Source organism: Armigeres subalbatus, chromosome 3, assembly GCF_024139115.2.
Source record: "Armigeres subalbatus isolate Guangzhou_Male chromosome 3, GZ_Asu_2, whole genome shotgun sequence".
In the NCBI taxonomy this organism is placed as follows: domain Eukaryota; kingdom Metazoa; phylum Arthropoda; class Insecta; order Diptera; family Culicidae; genus Armigeres; species Armigeres subalbatus.
Window position 1 is genome coordinate 81,663,654 of NC_085141.1, and position 20,640 is coordinate 81,684,293.

The 20,640-nt window shown below is 43.6% G+C and overlaps 1 protein-coding gene across 2 annotated transcripts in view; it reads left to right on the plus strand.

Annotated features, from left to right (window-relative positions):
- The window catches only part of LOC134225421 (uncharacterized), an 850,799-nt gene that overhangs the window by 257,376 nt on the left and 572,783 nt on the right, over positions 1-20,640 (plus strand). For both annotated transcript variants that reach the window (XM_062705490.1, XM_062705489.1), the window contains one exon: positions 14,268-14,340. The gene's annotated coding sequence lies outside the window, so the exon portion shown is untranslated. The remainder of the gene's footprint in view (positions 1-14,267; positions 14,341-20,640) is intronic.

The following is a 20,640-nucleotide window of genomic DNA, read 5'->3' on the forward strand; positions in this document are numbered from 1 at the left end:
TAGGCAGTCCTCATTCAGTATGGTGCTCACCCCGTCCTGCAACAGAATGGCACCACTTGTCTACCAAGCCGGAGGCGACCCTAGGTTGGTGGCTCCTATGCCGCTCCTACCTCAGCTACGAGGCAGACTCTTTCATGTCTCCTATTTCTGAGGTGCCGCAGAAGCATCAACCCCCCGACACTCCTGCCAGTCATAGCGAGACTTTCGTGTCCCCTACTTCTGAGGTGCCGCAGAGGTATCTCTCCCCCGACACTCCTGCCAGGCCTAGCGAGACTTCACTCAGTCCGTCCCTAGCAGCCGGATCACACTACTGCCTAAGCAGCCACTCTGACCATACGTACCGTGCGAGTCTGACTTGTGTGCTCGCTCATACATTCAGTCCCAATCGCTTGCACCACTTGTGCACCACTCTCCTGACATTCAGTCACTCACTCAGTGGGGGTTGTGATACCCCCATCTCCCATTTTTATCCACTCTGTGCACCTCCTGTGCATCGTTTGGGTGTGGAACACCCGGCACGTCAAGCGTGCCTAACACTCACCTACCCAGGCTTTGATACTGCCAATAGGTCTCTGTAAGGTACTTTGCAGGCAGCACCCACCTATTGAGATTTCGAAGCCCAGATAGTCCTCAGCCAGTGTGGTGGTCTCCCCATCCTGCAACGGGGCGGCACCACTTACCTTACATGTCTCCGATTTCTGAGGTGCCGCAGAAGCATCAACCCTCCGACACTCCTGCCAGACGCAGCGAGACTTTCGTGTCCCCTACTTCTGAGGTGCCGCAGAGGTATCTGCCCCCGACACTCCTGCCAGGCCTCACCAGACTTCAGTCATTCTAACACTACCGACCATGCGTACCATGCGAGACTTACTTGTGTGCTCACCCATACACTCGGTCCCTCACTCTGTGGGGGTATTACGAGTAATACCTCTCCAACTCCCATTCGCTTGCACCACATGTGCACCACTTGGGGGTGTGTGGGTACCACCCACTGCCACCCGCTTGCCGCCGAAGCAGCCCTCACTCTGTGGAACCTCCACAGGCTCCGTTAACGACCTGGCTAATTGTTTCACCCCCCAGGTCATTCATCCCATCGGCACGGGTCGCCTGACACCTTGGGATTCGGGGTTAGGGGCTTGTAGGCTTTAAGCGGCACACGGTCGCTTGATAGGGTTTGCTTGCGGATATGTGGTTTTTGGGAGGGAATTAACAGAGCCCCCTGTTAACCCCACCACCTCCTAGGCATAACCCCCTGACTCGCAGACAGCTGGGGAGGGGTCGTCAAGCCCTTGGACATGGTCCCTGCTGCCCCCAGGGCCTGCCGTTTACTTAATACAATCTGTGCATAATGTCGCAAATTATGGCAAACTGTACGCGAAACTAATGCGAGATTGCAATAAAATGTTGCAATCTCTGGTTGGGTGTATGCGTCCGAGGGCTCATCAATCATATTTCACACTGTAAGTGATCCTATCGTAGCATAATCTGTAACTGTTACGTAAAATCATACCTCGAATTATTGTTGAAGTGTTCCAATAGTCGCGGTATTTTGAAATTCGTTTTCCTATGGTTGCGAATCTCATTGTTTTCGTATAGTAATCGCAACTATTGGTGAAAAGCAGAAAAAAATATAAGGTATTTTAGTAATACTTTACCGATTTTGATGCAACTTGATCCTAACTTGTTTTCTGTTATTTCGTGCAATGACAGGTCAACAAACTGATAGACCATATGGGTTGCTGTGTTTAATACGTATTGCTTATGCTATCAATCTTTAGACTTGTGCGGACATTTTTGATGGCGGATCATAATTCCTCATCAAAGCAATCTGTCAAATACCGTTGGCCATACCAATTCCAGAGTTTGACATCCCACAAATGCTTATCAGCGTATAGGTAAGCAGTTGGTGTCAGGTGAGCAGAGATCCTTGTGTCTTGTGCGTATCCACAATAGCCTTTGTGTTGTGCTTTAAGTCTTGGCACAAGATATTCTAAACTTGAATTGAATTCTACATATTCGAATTGTGGTGCTTCAGTAACGTCAAAGAATTGCTTACACGCATCCACTTTACTTACGAATCAAATTGAGTTCTATGTACAAAAGTTCTATGTACCGCCAACGTGTCATTAGGCCAAAATGTGGTATGCTCTAGTAGTTAACATTGGAATCAAGTTCTAATTAGTTTGGTAGGGTAAAGTGCCCTATAGTGGACCCCCAACCAATAGTGGACCCTCCAGCCATTTTTACATTATTACAGCTTAATGTATTCTGCTATGAAATTCCATCGGGAGAACCTTACAGTCCTATGATTTGATTACATGCTTTGGAAATGCTATGAAAAGTAAAATTAGATGATTTATTTACAATTCTTTAAAATTATAGGAATATTTTGGGGGGTCCATAATAAGGAAGAAGAACGTCCCGAAACGAAACATAAAAATCAAATAAAGTGTCGACTATAGGGAAGCAATTTCCAATTATGGACCCTCAGAGGGTCTACTATAGGGCGAATTCAGTCAGACTTTAAAATGTTAATTTCAAAGAATAACGTCGAGAATTTGAGTGTTTTATGTATGAATCGTGAAGTGGAGATGCAGAGCTTGATATTAGATATCACGCAAAATTAATATTTTAAGAATTTCCACTCTTTATGCCAGGAAGAGCAAAATTTCGCTACTAGGGGGTCCACTATTGGGCATTTTACCCTACAAGCTTGAACAATGAATTTACCACTGTGTGGGGAAAAAATAATAAATTAGGGTAATTCTTCAAAGTTATATGTTGTTTAAAATTGGCCCATTCTCACTCCTCATAGGGGGTGACATTGGGCCAAGTACAATAAAGTTCAGCGGTGACGATGCAACGATTTAATCGTTCATTAAAAATAATTGCCTACATTACGGCTCGTACCAACTATGTATGGCAATTCAACGAAAGGCTTGGCCCAATCTCACCCCTTTTCAGCGTGCATTGCTCGTTGCTAGAGATGTCGTAAAATCCCGATTAATCGATTAGTTACTAATCGATTACTCTTGATTCTTGTCGATTATTGAATCGATTAATCATTGTATAGTAATCGATTCAAAATTAATCGATTATCACAACGATGAATCGATTAATCGAAATAATCAAATAATTTTCGACAGCCTTATGATGTCGTAAAATTCTGATTAATCGATTAGTAACTAATCGATTACTCACGATTCCTCTCGATTATTGAATCGATTAATCGTTGGGTAATAAACGATTCAAAATTAATCGATTAGCACAACGATGAATCGATTAATCGAAGTAATCGATTAATTTGCGACATCTCTACTCGTTGCTAAGAAAAACCAGAACCGCTATATAAATATTCATAAAATTCGATAAAACAACAACAGATTATCGTAACATGATAACCAGGTATCCATCGATCTAAAAACTAGTTATGTAATAGATTTGTGGGGCATTACTGACACTATTTTAATACGGGTTCATTCGATCAATAGTTTTACATTCAAATTCCAAGCATTATGGTACGAGCACAATTAGTTCTTGGAATTTGTTTTGTGATTTCCTAGACGTGAATTTTAATATAATTTCGAACCGTTTGAAGTTTTCATCAAAATTCGTAACAGTTTCTGAGATATAAGGAGTTGAAACATTTTTCGTTTTTGGCCCAATCTTACCCCCTAGGCCCAATGTCACCCCGAACGACGGTATTTATAAAAATTTTAAAGAGTTTTATTTAATTTCAAATGTTTTGCTAATGTCAGCTTCAAATAAACTGTTCCTGTTCCATTAGCTCTATCCTCACAAATAATCGAATAAATACCACAAGCAGGGGTCCCAATTAACTCCAACAGCTGCTGCATTTCTCGTTGATATTCGGAGGAGTAGTTTACAGGTATGTTGTTTCAATCACTTCATGGCTTACCTCCGGTTTACTATAATATTTAAAGGAATTGCTTTCGGAAATTGCCTCATTACGACAATTAATCAACAAGCATTTTACGAAAATTAACGGACGAATAATCCGAAGATGATCAAAACAACCCTAGAAAAATCCAAGCAATCATTGATTTCTTTCCCGGACCGCGCTTCAAGGTGCATCCTAAAATTAACTGAGGTTTGGAGTCTAATATGATCGGTAGTGAAGAAAATTTTGGAAAAAAATGGAACGCGGCTTTGCAATCCAAAACGAGACTTTGGTTGGAGTCCTAAACATGTTTAGCCCAGAGGGCATTGGTCAGTTTTGACGTTTGACGTGTGTGTGTGCACTATTTTCTTCAACCGCATTTTCGATTTTCTATTTTGTATTTCCTATTTTCGGCGTTTAAGGGTGGTATGGACTTCTTAAGTACTGTGCAAATAGATAGGACAAGTAGCAGTCAAGGAATGATTTTGCTGCTGACATTCCTTGAACAGTACGGAGCTGGCAAGGAAAATGAATAATTTGGCAATAGCAGGCGGCTTGCTGTGAAGAAAACACAAACCGTCATGGTTCCTTGCGAAATAATGCACTGATACATTATTCCGCAAGTAAAGTGACGTTTTGTTTTGTTCACATAGTTTTTTGTTTTTGTTCAATAATTATTACAGATCTCCTGTTTTCAGATTGTTGTAATCTCTAGACGTACTGACACAGATGGAAGGAAGCGTTGCGCATGGCCGTGTTCCTGGAAGAGGTGAAATCAATCATTTGTAGGCCGTTTGCGTTTGTCAGTCGGTGGCGCTGAACTTTCCAATGCTTGGACTAATCCCTTCCTCCTGGTCAACCTAAGTATCGTGTGATGGTGTTTTGTTGCAGATCTGGTAGATGTAAGGCTACCTCTAAACGTTCGCATCAAACCACTTCCAACACACCTCCTGCAATGCTATTAGTAGCTATTAGCTATATCGAATCGGCGGTCCACATGGGAATTATGCGTATGCTTTCGAAGAAAAGATTTGCTGTTTCCATTGTTATCGTAGCTGTGTTTTTTTTGCGATTGTTCCGGTTCGTATTTGCTAGTTGATTATTTTTCGCTTAGTTTTTTTTAAAGGCTGGCTAGCAGGGCTTTAACACCTTCTTCTAAATTTCCGAAGGATCAAAATTCAAAGATTTGTCTAGGGTCCCTCCAAGGAACTTGGAAGGTTTTTATGCTGACTTTAACAAGGCGAACAGACACTGTTGTGAATAGTACCTTTTTCATGAGCAGGCGATCGATCAGATTTGCACCTCCGGAAAGTTCCAAATTTCCCAGCAGGGTTGATTATCTGAGTTGCATTCAGTAAGTGCATTGATTATTTCAAGTACACAAAGTATGAATGGTATGCCATGCTCGCTCAGCATTTAGCCTGCCAAAAATGCCAATCATTACCACCATAAAATAAGACTCAATCAAAAAATGAATCGACGCGATACCGTAATAAAACTGACCACGCCGCCGATACTTTTATACCACGCCGATGCCTATTGAAGAAAGTTAATAGGTTTCATTAGTTTTATTTTCAAGTGATTTCTTGCTCTACAACCACAATCTGTACTACAACGCATGCTTTGGAAAACTTTTTTTTTATAATTCCAGCTGACATTCCATATTTCAGAAATTGTAAGGATTGTTCTTCAGGAATTTAGGAATTGCTCCAAGAACACCAGGAAATTTCTACTATAACACTTTTGGTATTTCGATCTGAAATTATATGAAAACTTCATTTGAAATTAGTTTGTAAATTTTTTATGAACTTCCTTCATCCGCTTCAACTTCTTGAATATCTCCTGGAATTTCTTTAGGAAATATTTCTAGAACTTCGTCAGGAGGATGTTCATTAGGAAATTCACCCTAAATTTCATCGAAATTTTCTTCAAGAATTTATTCAAAAAGTCATCCAGGAATTCCTTCTCGAGTTTCTTGTGAAATTTGTTCAAAAGTTCTTCCAGGAATTGCTTCATGAAATCTTTCAGGAACTCCATCAGAAAATTTCCACAAAAATGTCATCGTAAATTCTGTCTGAAAAAGGAAGCGCTTGATTTTTTCCAACAATAAGGGCCTAGAAATTGTCTCAAACACGTTTAAGATCCAAAACTACAGCAATAATAGTATCTTTACGCTCCATATTTTTTTCATTAGGCTAACACTAAGTTGAATGGGGTCTCACAAGAATGTCCTTCCCGATATCCCGATTGTTCTTGTATTAGCAAGCTATTACTGTTCAAATAAGGAACCAACTGATAACCGGAAAAGTTCAAGTAGGAATTACCATACCATAAGAGATTTCTGGGGAAATTTCAAAACGAATATCCGAGGAATATTGTAACATGTAATTTCCATAGAAGCTCATTGTAGAAAAGCGGGAGAGTTTCTGGAAGATTTTTTCAGGGATATTTCTATAGAATATTCCAGGGAAATTTCATGCATGAATTTTCCGCAATTCTGTATCGACTTCTAAAAAAAAGTTTCTACAGGAATTCCTTCAGAAGTTATTTCGTCAGTTCCTTAAGGAATTTCTCCGGAATTTTCTAGAGCAATTCGACTTTTTGGATCAGTTCTTCCAGGAATTCCTCCTTAACTTTCCCAAAGAATTCCTCCAAAAGTTCCTCCTCAAATTCCTCGAGAAATTTCTCCGTACGTTTGTATAGGAGTTTCTCTGGAAGTTTCTCCAAGAATTTCTCGGAAAGTTCCTTCCTTTGCAGGATTTCTTCTGGATGTTATTCAGGAAATTCCTCCGGATCTTTCAAGTACCTCTTCTTGAAGTTCGTCACGGAATTCTTCCGAAAATTTGGCAGGCATATAGGAACCGAATTTCACAAAACTCAACTGACAAAAGTTTTGAAATTTCCCAACGACCATTTTGCTGTAATAAAAGTATGTGACCGCATTAAATATTGAAGGAAAGACTTTTTACTTCAACCAACCAAGTCAAATAAGACAAAAACGACAAATAATACAAATAAAATAAATAAGACAAAAACGACAAATAAGACAAATAAGATAAATAAGACAAATAAGACGAATAAGACAAATAAGACATTTAAGACAAATAAGACAAATAAGAAAAATAAGAATAAAAAGACAAATAAGCAAATAAGACAAATAAGCCAAATAAGACAAATAAGACAAATAAGACAAATAAGACAAATAAGACGATTAAGACAAATAAGACAAAAAAAGCAAATAAGACAAATAGAACAAATGAGACAAATAAGACAAATAAGACAAAATATACAAATAAGGAACAACTGGAGGAATTCTTGGACAATCTTCCGGAGGAATCCCTGGAGGAGCTTCCGGAAGAATTCCCCGAAAAACTTCTGGGGGAATTCCCTGAAGAGCTTCCGGAAAAATTCCTGGAGGAATTTATGGTGGAATATCCAGAGGTATTCCACGTGGAACTTTTGGTGGAATTCCCGGAGGAACTTCAGCAGAATCTTCCGGAAAAAATCCCGGAGGAAGTTCCTCCTGAAGTTCCTCCCGAAGTTCCTCCTGAAGTTCCTCCTGAAGTTCCTCCGGAAGTTCCTCCTGAAGTTCCTCCGGAAGTTCCTCCTGAAGTTCCTCCGGAAGTTCCTCCAGGAATTTCTCCGGAAGTTCCTCCGGAAGTTCCTCCGAGAATTCCTCCTGAAGTTCCTCCGGGAATTCCTCCGGAAATTCTTCCGGAAATTCCTCCGGAAGTTCCTTCGGAAGTTCCTCCGGAAGTTCCTCTGGAAATTCCTCAGGAAGTTCCTTCGGAAATTCTTCCGGAAGTTCCTCCGGAAATTCTTCCGGAAGTTCCTCCGGAAATTTCTCCGGAAGTTCCTCCGGGAATTCCTCCGGAAGTTCATCCGGGAATTCCTCCGGAAGTTCCTCCGGGAATTCCTCCGGAAGTTCCTCCGGAAGTTCCTCCTGGAATTCCTCCGGAAGTTCCTCCGGGAATTCCTCCGGAAGTTCCTCCGGGAATTCCTCCGGAAGTTCCTCCGGGAATTCCTCCGGAAGTTCCTCCGGGAATTCCTCCGGAAGTTCCTCCGGGAATTCCTCCGGAAGTTCCCGGGAATTCCTCCGGAAGTTCCTCCGGGAATTCCTCCGGAAGTTCCTCCGGGAATTCCTCCGGAAGTTCCTCCGGAATTCCTCGGAAGTTCCTCCGGAATTCCTCCGGAAGTTCCTCCGAATTCCTCCGAAGTTCCTCCGGAATTCCTCCGGAAGTTCCTCCGAATTCCTCCGAAGTTCCTCCGGGAATTCCTCCGAAGTTCCTCCGGAATTCCTCCGGAAGTTCCTCCGGAATTCCTCCGGAAGTTCCTCCGAATTCCTCCGGAAGTTCCTCCGGAATTCCTCCGAAGTTCCTCCGGGAATTCCTCCGGAAGTTCCTCCGGAATTCCTCCGGAAGTTCCTCCGGGAATTCCTCCGGAAGTTCCTCCGGAATTCCTCCGGAAGTTCCTCCGGGAATTCCTCCGGAAGTTCCCCCGGGAATTCCTCCCGAAGTTACCCCGGGAAATCTTCCGGAAGTTCCCCCGGGAGTTCCTTCGAAAGTTACTCCAGGAATTCCTTCGGAAGTTTCTTCGGGAATTCCTCCGGAAGTTCCTCCGAGAATTCCTCCGGAAGTTCCTCCGAAGTTCCTCCGGAATTCCTCCGGAAGTTCCTCCGGAAGTTCCTCCGGAATTCCTCCGGAAGTTCCTCCGAATTCCTCGGAAGTTCCTCCGGAATTCCTCCGAAGTTCCTCCGAATTCCTCCGGAAGTTCCTCCGGGAATTCCTCCGGAAGTTCCTCCGGAATTCCTCCGGAAGTTCCTCCGGGAATTCCTCCGGAAGTTCCTCCGGGAATTCCTCCGAAGTTCCTCCGGGAATTCCTCCGGAAGTTCCTCCGGGAATTCCTCCGGAAGTTCCTCCGGGAATTCCTCCGGAAGTTCCTCCGGGAATTCCTCCGGAAGTTCCTCCGGGAATTCCTCCGGAAGTTCCTCCGGGAATTCCTCCGGAAGTTCCTCCGGGAATTCCTCCGGAAGTTCCTCCAGGAATTCCTCATGGATTTACTCTAAGAACTCCGTCGGAAGAACTTACAGCAATCCCTCTAAGAATTCTTCGTGAAGTTCCTCCGATAATTGTTCGAGGATATCCTTCAAGAAATTCCCAATAAATTTCTGGAGCAGCTTCTCGAGAAGTACCTGTAGGATCTTTCCGAGTAATTCTTGGAGAAATTTCTGGAAGAATTGTTGCAGACTCTACCAGAGATGTGCTTGGATCAACTTCCGGAGGTTTCTCTGGAAGAGCTTCCCGAGGAAGAATTTCCAGAAAAATGTTTGCAGGTATTTACGGATGAATTTCCCGATGAGAACTTTTTGAGTACAAGATCTTCCGAGTGAATTTCCACATACCTTTCAAAGAAATTCCTCATGGAGCTTTGGAGGAACTCCTAAAGGAATTTCTGGTATAATTCATGAAGAAACTTCCCGAAAAACACTCGAAGGAACTACCCAGGCAATTCCACGAGGAACTTTCTGAGGTTTTCTGGAAAGATCTTCCTGAAGAATTCCTGTCAGAACTTCCGAAATAATTCCTGGTTTATCTCCGTAAGGAACTCCTCCAAGAACTTCTGGGAAATGCCTAAGTGAACTTTCGAAAGCATTCATATGGGAACACCCGAGTGCATTTCAAAAGAAACTAATAGAGGAATTCCTAAACTTCCGGGGGAATTCCAAAAGACACTTCTTGAAGAAATTCTCGTGGAATTTCCGGGGGGATTCTTGAAAGAACTTTCATGGTGGAATTCAATGGGATTGTACAAACTCGTCTTATGACAAGTTTCGGAGGAATTTCCAGAGGAATTCCTGATGGAACTTCTGGAGGAATTCCTGAAGGAACTTCCGGAAATTTTTCTGGAGAAACTTTCGGAGGAATTCATGAACAAACTTTTGGAGTAGTTCCTGGAGGAACTTCCGGAGAAATTCCTGAAGGATCTTTCTTTTGAAGGAATTCCTGGGGGAGCTTCCGGAGGAATTCCTGGAGGAACTTCCGGAGGAATTCCTGGAGGAACTTCCGGAGGAATTCCTGGAGGAACTTCCGGAGGAATTCCTGGAGGAACTTCCGGAGGAATTCCTGGAGGAACTTCCGGAGGAATTCCTGGAGGAACTTCCGGAGGAATTCCTGGAGGAACTTCCGGAGGAATTCCTGGAGGAACTTCCGGAGGAATTCCTGGAGGAACTTCCGGAGGAATTCCTGGAGGAACTTCCGGAGGAATTCCTGGAGGAACTTCCGGAGGAATTCCTGGAGGAACTTCCGGAGGAATTCCTGGAGGAACTTCCAGAGGAATTCCTGGAGGGACTTCCGGGGGAATTCCTGGAGGAACTTCCGGAGGGATTCTTGGAGGAACTTCCGGAGGAATTCTTGGAGGAATTTCCGGAGGAATTCTTAAAGGAATTCCTGGAGGAATTCCTGGAGGAACTTCCGGATGAATTCCTGGAGGAACTACCGGATGAATTCCTGGAGGAACTTCCGGAGGAATTCCTGGAGGAGCTTCCGGAGGGATTCCTGGAGGAACTTCCGGAGGGATTCCTGGAGGAACTTCCGGAGGAATTCCTGGAGGAACTTCCGGAGGAATTCCTGGAGGAACTTCCGGAGGAATTCCTGGAGGAACTTCTGGAGGAATTCCTGGAGGAACTTCTGGAGGAATTCCCGGAGGAACTTCCGGAGGAATTCCTGGAGGAACTTCCGGAGGAATTCCTGGAGGAACTTCCGGAGGAATTCCTGGAGGAACTTCCGGAGGAATTCCTGGAGGAACTTCCGGAGGAATTCCTGGAGGAACTTCCGGAGGAATTCCTGGAGGAACTTCCGGAGGAATTCCTGGAGGAACTTCTGGGAGGAATTCCTGGAGGAACTTCCGGAGGAATTCCTGGAGGAACTTCCGGAGGAATTCCTGGAGGAACTTCGGAGGAATTCCTGGAGGAACTTCGGAGGAATTCCTGGAGGAACTTCCGGAGGAATTCCTGGAGGAACTTCCGGAGGAATTCCTGGAGGAACTTCCGGAGGAATTCCTGGAGGAACTTCCGGAGGAATTCCTGGAGGAACTTCCGGAGGAATTCCTGGAGGAACTTCCGGAGGAATTCCTGGAGGAACTTCCGGAGGAATTCCTGGAGGAACGTTCGGAGGAATTCCTGGAGGAACTTCCGGAGGAATTCCTGGAGGAACTTCCGGAGGAATTCCTGGAGGAACTTCCGCAGGAATTCCTGGAGGAACTTCCGCAGGAATTCCTGGAGGAACTTCCGCAGGAATTCCTGGAGGAACTTCCGCAGGAATTCCTGGAGGAACTTCCGCAGGAATTCCTGGAGGAACTTCCGGAGGAATTCCTGGGGGAACTCCCGGAGGAATACCTGAAGGAACTTCCGGAGGAATTCCTGGAGGAACTTCCTGGAGGAACTTCCAGGGGGAATACCTGAATGAGAGTCTCAAGGAATTACTTGAAGGAACTTTCGAGAGGATCTTTCAAGGGATTTTTTGGAGCAACTTCTGAAAGAACTTCCCGAGGATTTTCTGTAGGAGCTTCCCGAGGAAGCATTGGTCTTCCCGAGGACGTAATTTCTGCATCAATTCATGCAGGATCTTACAGAGGAATTTCTGGAGGAACTTTCGAAAGAATTCCTGGAGAATGGAACTTCCCGAGGAATTTCTGGAAATGCTTCGGAGAAATTTCTGACGGAGCTTCCGGATGAATGTCTGCAGGAATTCCTGAAGGAACATTTTAAAGGAATTACAGGAGGAATTTCATGAGGAATTTCTGAATGGACTTCCAGAATTATTCGTAACGGAACTTCCGGAGAAATTCCTGAAAAAACTTCTGGAAGAATTCCTGAAGAAACTTCCGAAGCAGGTTCAGAAGGAAAATCCGCAAGAATTTTCCGTTGAATTCCTGAAGAATCTACCGGAAGTATCTTTCACGAAGGAACTTCCGGAAGAATTTCTGAAGGAACTTCTGGAGGGATTCCTAGAGTGTCTTTTAGATGAATTTCTGAAGAAGCTTCCGGAGAAATTTCGGATGATTTTTATTGCATTAAATAAGTTCATGCTGATCCACGCCGCCGATCCCCAACGGCGTTACGCTATCACCACTGATTGAAAATGATTCATCATCGATATGAGCAGAGTTCTAGTTCTGTCTTAGAAAACAGTATGTAGAACAAATTATAAAAAGATCCAATCGATTAACCAGTCATTTACGTCGCTTCCCCCCGAATAAAAAAATAAACGATTTGGAGAAAAACGTGATTGAAGATGAATTTTGGATTTTTTTGCATGCCCCAAAAAAAACGAAGGAAGTGTTCCGATTGTCTCGTATTGTATTCTTCAGAACCTAGACTATAATTTAAGTAAAATAACATTTTTTCGAGCCCTCATCAATGGCCTAGCCCTTTGAATGACGCATTCAAGAACGTGTAAACTGGGAGGCAGAACTTGTAGCAATCGGAGTTGTATCTTGTGCAAACAGTACTAGAAGCATAATTCCGCCTGTGGGAATTTCCCTATAGTATTAGAAAAGGGAGATCAAGACGACATCGGCAGTGTAGAGTCCGTGGAACATCACGGAACACCTTCAGGTATCGAAACGTTACCAGATAGACAAGACGGCATGCAACAATCAGCTAGCAATATGAAGGAAGTGGAAGGTATTCTTCCAGTAACGTTGCATAACCATTCGGTATACACATTCTTGGACGAGTGGAGATTATCTGGCCTACCAGAAGTGGGACACGGTGCAGGCTTTTTGCAGCACAATTAGCGGCAAGGGGCCGGGGAAAGATTATTGGCTGATTAACCTTAAAGTTAATGATCAATTAATGAATAGTCAATTTGTTTCATTATAAATTATCTATAACATTGCTTTATCAGTAATTTTGTTTGATTTTTAATCATATTTTTTCTGGTTTTCGAGCTTTGAATTTTATAAATTCCAGTATCTCACAATAAGTTACGTCTTGATTTTTTAGAACGGAACTTGATAATGATTCGAAGCGGATGTGCTGAATGACCTGGCCATCATTATCCTTGGCAAATATAAATCCAGGATCTATGGTGAGCAAATACGGAGTGGGATGAACTGATCACCGAGAGGCTGCTCGATGCGGTGGACAGAGTTATTTTGATTTTTGGATTAGATTAGCATTCCATTGCATAGCACTTTTACTTTCCGCCTTTCCGTGTCATTCAGCGAAAGACATTTTACGTCGGAACGAGCGAGGGGATGCTACAAGAGATGAAAATTTTAAGAAAAAAAAGTTGCCGCTATTTATTTACAAGTTCTTACCTGCTTGATGACAGACAAAACATTATTGCTTCGCCTACTTTATCGACTGTATTTACAAATCGTCAAAATTACTTTGGTAATTTGATCAAATTTTCCTTGACCTTTTTCCTTTAGAACTGCGTACTAGGCTTTAAGGAAAGTTAATTTTGACAGTTAGCTTTTAAGGCAGTTAAGATATCCATGTTAATGGAGAGATTACTATATTTGTTTTACAGGCTCTACACTTAAATTAAATAGCCTCACCTTTTCAAAATCTTTCATTTACCCTGCCGATATTTTAATCACACCATTACAGTGTCTGGATACCACACAAGCCTGAAGTTTTGTCCGGATTCCGGCCACTGAAAGCAATAGCCGTCCTCCGGCACAGCGGTGCAAATTTGCATACAAATTTCCGGCATGTTTCCATGAGTGGGCCCGGTGTGAGTGCGTGGTCGCACTTTCATTGAATTCAGTCAACGGCAATCAAGATGCGTTCCAACAGCTTTGTGAGACAGAGAAGCTTGAACTCAGCACCGAAGAGACTACAAATTAAAAGTCAGAAGGTCCGGTTCTTGTTTAGCGCCATTAAAATTCAGCTTACCCGCCATAACCACCATGGAACCAGTCAGCACCATTGTGAGGTTGTGTTGGCATGGTGGGATCCAACGAGTGTTGATAGAGAAAAGCACAGAAAATTAGACGTACGACCTGAACGAATTCTGTGCACGGCAGGTTGCTCTTAATTTTCGCGGTTGAAAAATCCATTCCCAGGCCGAACTTAAAACAAGCGTCTGTTTATCTGTGAGAAGAGAAGGGTTCTGTAATTAAAGAATCATTTCTATTCATACGCAACTATACGTTCGACGATTAGCATACTGAGCAAACTTGGTTGAAGTTATCGTGGACAAAGCAACAAAAAATGTACTCATTTGCAAATGCAAATTTATTCACTCACTTGGTGTCGGGGATTCAGCTTTTTTTCTCCTTTCAATTCAATTAAATCTCCTATTCTGACGATTGCCGAGATAATGAAATTTTCTACCCGTTCTTTCTACCGTTGCAGATTCCACCGGTTTCGGCCAACGCATCGCCCTAGCCGATGTAACACCCATTATTCAACCATTAGCGTTGCGAAGGTAAGTGTTTTTGGCACAAAGTCACCAGCTCAGCACTCAGCCAGCCAGTGAAATCATTATGTGATAATCCTCTGTTTGCGCGTGCACCCCACCGGAAGAAAAACGACAAAATGAGACAAATTTACAAGCTCTGACATAACGAGCACCAACGGTTTGCGTTTTTCCTCGTTGTTATTCCTTTTTCACGGAATTAAGTCCGTCGATTTTTTTTACGGGAAAGCACATATTTCAGGTGATTTAAGGTTTGTAAAGTGGGAAATGTTGTTAAATTCTTCTTACTTCTTACATCTTTCTTTAAACTTCTTTTTTCATTCAACTCGGACTAACTTTGGTCTAATTTTGGCTATTGTGAAATTAATAAATAATCTCACTGTTTTTACTTTTCTGGTCATTGAATTTAAAAGTCCAAATCAAGGGTTGAAACGTCGGATGCAGAAGAATCACTCCGCTTTTTTAAATTCTATGACCAGAGAAGCCAAAACAGAGGGCTTATTTGTTAACTACCTTGGTCGTTCTTAATACAAATATGTGAAATTAATTAGATCTACGCTCTGGAATAATGATCAAAACACTGTTCTGCCATTCATCCAAATGCTAAAACTAAATCTACGATATTTGTATGATGTTAAAGTTGCCTAACGAGGAACAAAAGTGAAATTTCATATGAATTTTATTATGTTTGGGTCGTTGTTTATTTCACATATTTTCCCAGAAGGTTCAGAGAAGCCGATATCCGAAGGAACGTTCCATGAATTGGAAAACATCTCCTCGAAAAAAGCAGGATTATTATCACTTTTGTGTTCCGATGGATCAGAATGTCCTCTAGCTGGTTCCTGCCGAAATCAGTTCAGATTGTGTCAGAGGCAGAAAGATATTTACATTTATGTTCAAGCTATATTTAGCATATTTTTCGGCGAGAGCCGGCAAACGCAATAGACGGGTAGATCTGGAAGAAAATTTTTCCAATATAGAAAGGATTAGATGGGACGAATGGCGGGTCGTGGATTTCGGATAGGAGGTAAGGGACAGGAAGAAGGCACATCAGGCTCAAAATCCGTTGCGGTAGCGATGACGAATTGGAGGCTAATGCAAACTGATGGTCGTTCATTTTTCTTTCGATAAAGGTTCTTTTTGGCGAGTGCACCTGATGCTTTTTCTTCCGTCCGGGTAATCCATCATCTGTAATGCTTCTGAGCATTTGGAAATAACTTGAAAATATTCATTCGTTCAGTCTTTATTTACTTGACATTCCATTGAAATTATTTTGTGACTCGGGTCTTGAAGGGTTTTCAAATAATTACTCCAATTACTCCAGTCGACTGAAATACTTCTCGGTCTGAAAATTTATAGCTACCAACGAATTTGGTGGGTCATTGTTTTTAAAGATCAGTGCTCTGAACCGACGTTTTTCTTCGAATTTGGAAGCTTTCGCTTTCGAATTTAGTGCATAAACTTGTTCACGTGTTAAACGAGGAGACTTTATTCGCCTGAAATAAAAAGAACGCTACTCATTGACTTTGTTAATATAATTTACAAATTTTATTTCCGCCTGCTTGCTCCCGTACATTCCTAACGACAATCACGACGACGAGAGAAGATTTTTAGTGTCACAGCTTCTCAAAGTGCTTTCCTTCGGTCCCATCTTCTCGTTAAAGAGGAAAGGGACCGTCCGAAAACGCAAATTGAAATAAAATAGATGACTTTAGTAGGGATGACCGCCCGAAGTACTGCCATCATGTCTTGTCATAATGGGTGTGGAGATGATTTTACAGTCCGTAGATGGGGAATACGAGCTGCCCGGTTCTCTCCAGCTTGTCGCTGGGCTGGAGTCGGTTTGCGGTTGGGATGTCGTTCCCCGTGAGGCACTGTGTTTGGGGCGCGGTGTGGTTTAAGTACGGTAGATCCTACTTAAGGAGGTGTGCTTTACTGGATGGTGAACCGCAATGATTATGGTGGTGCGGAGAAGAGATGGGATGGCACGGGATAGAATTGCTGTGTGTTTGTGAATCGTTTATTGCTAGACTTTGTGTGGAAGTCGCACTCTCTCCCACAAGCCGAAATGGCTCGGGTTTCGTGGGATCTCATCTGCGGAATGTTAACTATCAGAGCAGAGGATTACAGTCAGAGCAGCGAATAAATTGACAATTTCATTAGGGGATGGAGTCCAGCAGATGGAAGTTGGGTTTTAATAACATGTGTAACTGCTATTGGTGGCACGGCAAATGCTGGGTAAAGCGTACCATTGGTACTTCGCGTACCTGAAGGAATAAAATAGACCCCATCTCGCGGTCCTTAGCCTCTTACCCAGCAACTCCTATCCCTACCTCCCCGCGGTGCTGGCCGGGATACGAGCAACCTTAGGGAAGATCGGGTAACCAACCCCGGTGGGAACTATGGTCCTCTCCGGAGGTGCAAATTTTATTGAGCGTCTGTTCTCCATGTCAGGATCGGCTCACAACAGCGTCTGTTCTCCATGTTAGGGGCGGCTGATCATCGTACGAGTGCCAGCGAGGGACTCTAAGTGAAACTGTGCACCATGGTCCTCCGGAAATGTGTCAGGCCCTGCAAGCCAGCCTTTAAAAATCATAAGCAACGAACAATCAACAAGAGAGTACGGACCGGAACCATCGGCGAAGACCACTGCGACGAAAAAGGACTAGCGATTGGAAACTCGGTTCGTGGAACTGCAAATCTCTCAACTTCATCGGGAGCACACGCATACTCGCCGATGTGCTCAAGGACCGTGGATTCGGCATCGTAGCGCTGCAGGAGGTTTGTTGGAAGGGATCAATGGTGCGAACGTTTAGAGGTAATCATACCATCTTTAAGTTCTTTATTGTTTGATTCATCAACAGACAACTTAGGTCCTAATGATGCTTATCCTAATTAATACTAATAAAAGTAATTATAATAAAATCATCGTTAATTATGAAACATGGCAGAATAAGCCCTTGTAAAATTACGACGAATCGTCTGTCTGGATAGATTAAAATCAAAACATGTGGCAACCTCGTTGAATGCCCGCTGGAGACCCACCATCGCTCCACGTTGTCCGTAATTCGTTCTTCGAAAAGGTATCCTCAGCATTCCGTTATTTCGCAGTGCCCTAGGTCGAACGTTCAAGTTTACTGATTCCAGAATTTCAGGGCAGTCGATTCTGCCTTGGAGCGTATCAGCAACGACTATGGCCCGTGCAATGTGCCTCCGCAATTGTAGGCTTTCAAGATTAATCAATTGACAACGGCTGCTATAACTTGGTAACCGGAATGGGTTTCGCCATGGAAGCAACCGAAGAGCAAAACGAATGAAGCGGCGTTGAACAGATTCAATTCTTACTGATCCGTTCTGGTAATTAGGATGCCATACAGCGGAACAATATTCCAGCGTAGATCGAACCAGCGAACAGTACAGTGATTTCAAGCAATAAACATCGGTGAAACCCTTGGCGACGCGAAAGATGAATCCTAATGTTCTAGAAGCCTTCTCGATCACGTAAGAGACATGATGCTTGAATGTTAGCTGCGTATCTAGAATAACACCAAGATCCTTTATACAGTTCACACGTTGCATCACGATTCCATTGAGCTCATAGTTGTAAATTATTGGCTGATGTACACGAGTGAAAGAGATCACGGAACATTTGCTAGGATTGACAACCATCCGGTTCAATGTGCACCAAGCCGCAATTGAATTAATATCTTGTTGTAGGTCCATTGCGTCAGGGATAGACCGAATTAGTGCATAGAGCTTCATATCATCCGCATACGACAGTCGCGGTCCTCGAAGCACATTGTTTACATCGTTGAAATACAAGAGGAATATCAAAGGGCCAAGATGGCTTCCCTGAGGAATGCCTGAGGTTGCCAAAAATTCAGTGGACTGAGAATTGCCTACCGTAACAGACAGTCTCCGTCCGGTGAGATATGAATGGAACCAGCGCAAAAGATAACCAGCAATGCCAAATCTTTCCAATTTTGCAACCGTGATAGCGTGGTTAATTTTATCGAAAGCAGCAGATAGGTCCGTATATACAACGTCCGTTTGTGCTTTCTGCACAAAGCTGTCGGTAATGCTCGAAGTTAGGCACAAAAGATTAGTGGTCGTAGATCTGCCTGAGATGAACCCATGTTGATCGGCACTCAGATGTTGCTTACAGTGAGATATGAGTGGTTCTGTTATAACTAGCTCGAATAATTTGGATGCAGCGCACAAGGATGAGATGCCGCGATAATTGTTGACATCTTTTCGATCACCCTTCTTGTACACGGGAAACATTGTAGCGGTTTTCCACACGGACGGAAAAAGTCCACTGGATAGCGATTTGTTGAAAATCAATTGAAAGGGAGCGAGCAGAAGTTCGATGTGCCTTTTCAAGAACGCAGACGGAATGCCATCCGGACCTGGACTCATGGATGATTTTAACTGCGAGTTAGCTCTACGGATCATTTCTACATCTACGAAAAACGTGGCCCAAGTGATCCAGACTGCAGGAACGTTGTTAGCAGCCTCAGCGATTGTGACATCAGAGATGACTTCGTTACAATAGGTGCTCACAAACTTGTCGGCAAATAGCTGACAGATGGATTGGGGTGTAGAGGCCACTTCCTCGTCCAGAGTCATTGTTGTAGGGAGCCCAGCTTGTTTCCTTTGTTCATTTATGTACTTCCAGAACGTTTTAGGCCTGGTCCTCAAGTTTTGCTGTATATTTTGCTGATATTGAGAAAAACAGAGTCGGCTAACAATCTTGTACGCAGAGTTTAATTTTTGTATTGCTCACGCAACGATAAGGAACCGTGTTTGGAATAGCGCTTGAGAGCAGCTCTTTTAGCAGTTTTCATTCTACGAAGCTGACGGGTCTGCCAAGGACAACTATAAGGAGCGACGATTTTCTTAGGAACATGTCTTTCAATCACGTGTCCAATAATATGCGATAAAGTCAATGCCGCATTCTCTGCATCACAACCGCCAAGAATGTCAACCCAGTCCAATGTAGCAAAGAACTCAGCAATGCTATGATGATCGGCGTTATGGAAATTGTAGATTATGGGCTCGATCGATGCAACAACATTGGCTCGCGTGTTGTTCAGCTTGAGTATCAACGAAGGATGATGGTTAACTACTTTAACTAACGGTGATGGAGCATGCAAAATTAGCGGAGCAGCGTCCTGAGCGCTAACAAAACACAGATCCAAGCTGCGATTATTTTCGTTGGTAACGTGATTGATTTGACGTAACGTGGCTGTGCTGTAGTAATCGAGGAGTTTGGAGGCGTGACTGTGTAATGAAGATCGTTCCATATCTATGTGAAGGAACCCGTTGCAGGAGGAACTCCACGAAATTCCTGGCAGATTGAAATCACCGATAATGATGATTTCGTCCGAAGCATTAGTCATTTCTATCACTGACAAGACTGATTGTGTGTGAGCTTCGATCAGTGTATCATCGCGAACACGATCAGGAGGTATGTATAGTGCACACAGGAACACCGAACGATGGGAAAGCCGGAGGCGCACCCATACTTGCTCGACACATCCCCATAAGTCGTTGTAAATAACTCTTGCTTTCCGTTTTTTATTCACTGCGATTAGGACGCCTCCTCCAGTTGATTTGCGACTGTTCATGGGGCCACGGTCGCAGCGAAAAACTTCGTATTCGGGCCCAAAGACCTGACTAGATAGGGTACGGGAGTCGAGCCAGGTTTCAGCCAACACAATCACATCGTAGCAATCATCGGACGTGGCAAGAAGATATCGTTCGACATCACAGTTCATCCCACCGGCGTTCTGATAATATATCAGCACTTCGTCAACGCAAACGAGGTTGGAATCCACAAAAGGGGCTCTAGAAGTTTGAACGGCATCAGGCGGTGAAGGTTCAGGGATGTAAGAGTACTTGCCTGCAATAGCAGGTTGGGAGCTCCCCGATCCACATCTAAGTTCAGGGCCAGGACGACTTCGAAGAACGTTGGCTGCAACAGGCGCGACTGAACTAGAGCAACCGGGAAATTCTCCCAAAATGCTTTTCATGGGGCGTCCTGGAGATCCAATGGAAGCTTGTTGACTTGCGTTGTGGACCAGCAGAGAGGAATGCGAATCTCGATGGAAATCACCACCGGGTGAGGTGCTGGAGTTTTGAGCAGCATGAGGCAACGAAGGTGGAGGTCCTAGGTCCTGGGTGGAGGAAAAATCGTCACGCAGAGAAGAACTGTAATCAGAAAAAACACTTGCCTGTGCAAGCAAGATGAAAGCCCTTTTTCCACCACCAATCGTAGGACCCAGACAGCTATGATGATCGGAGGCA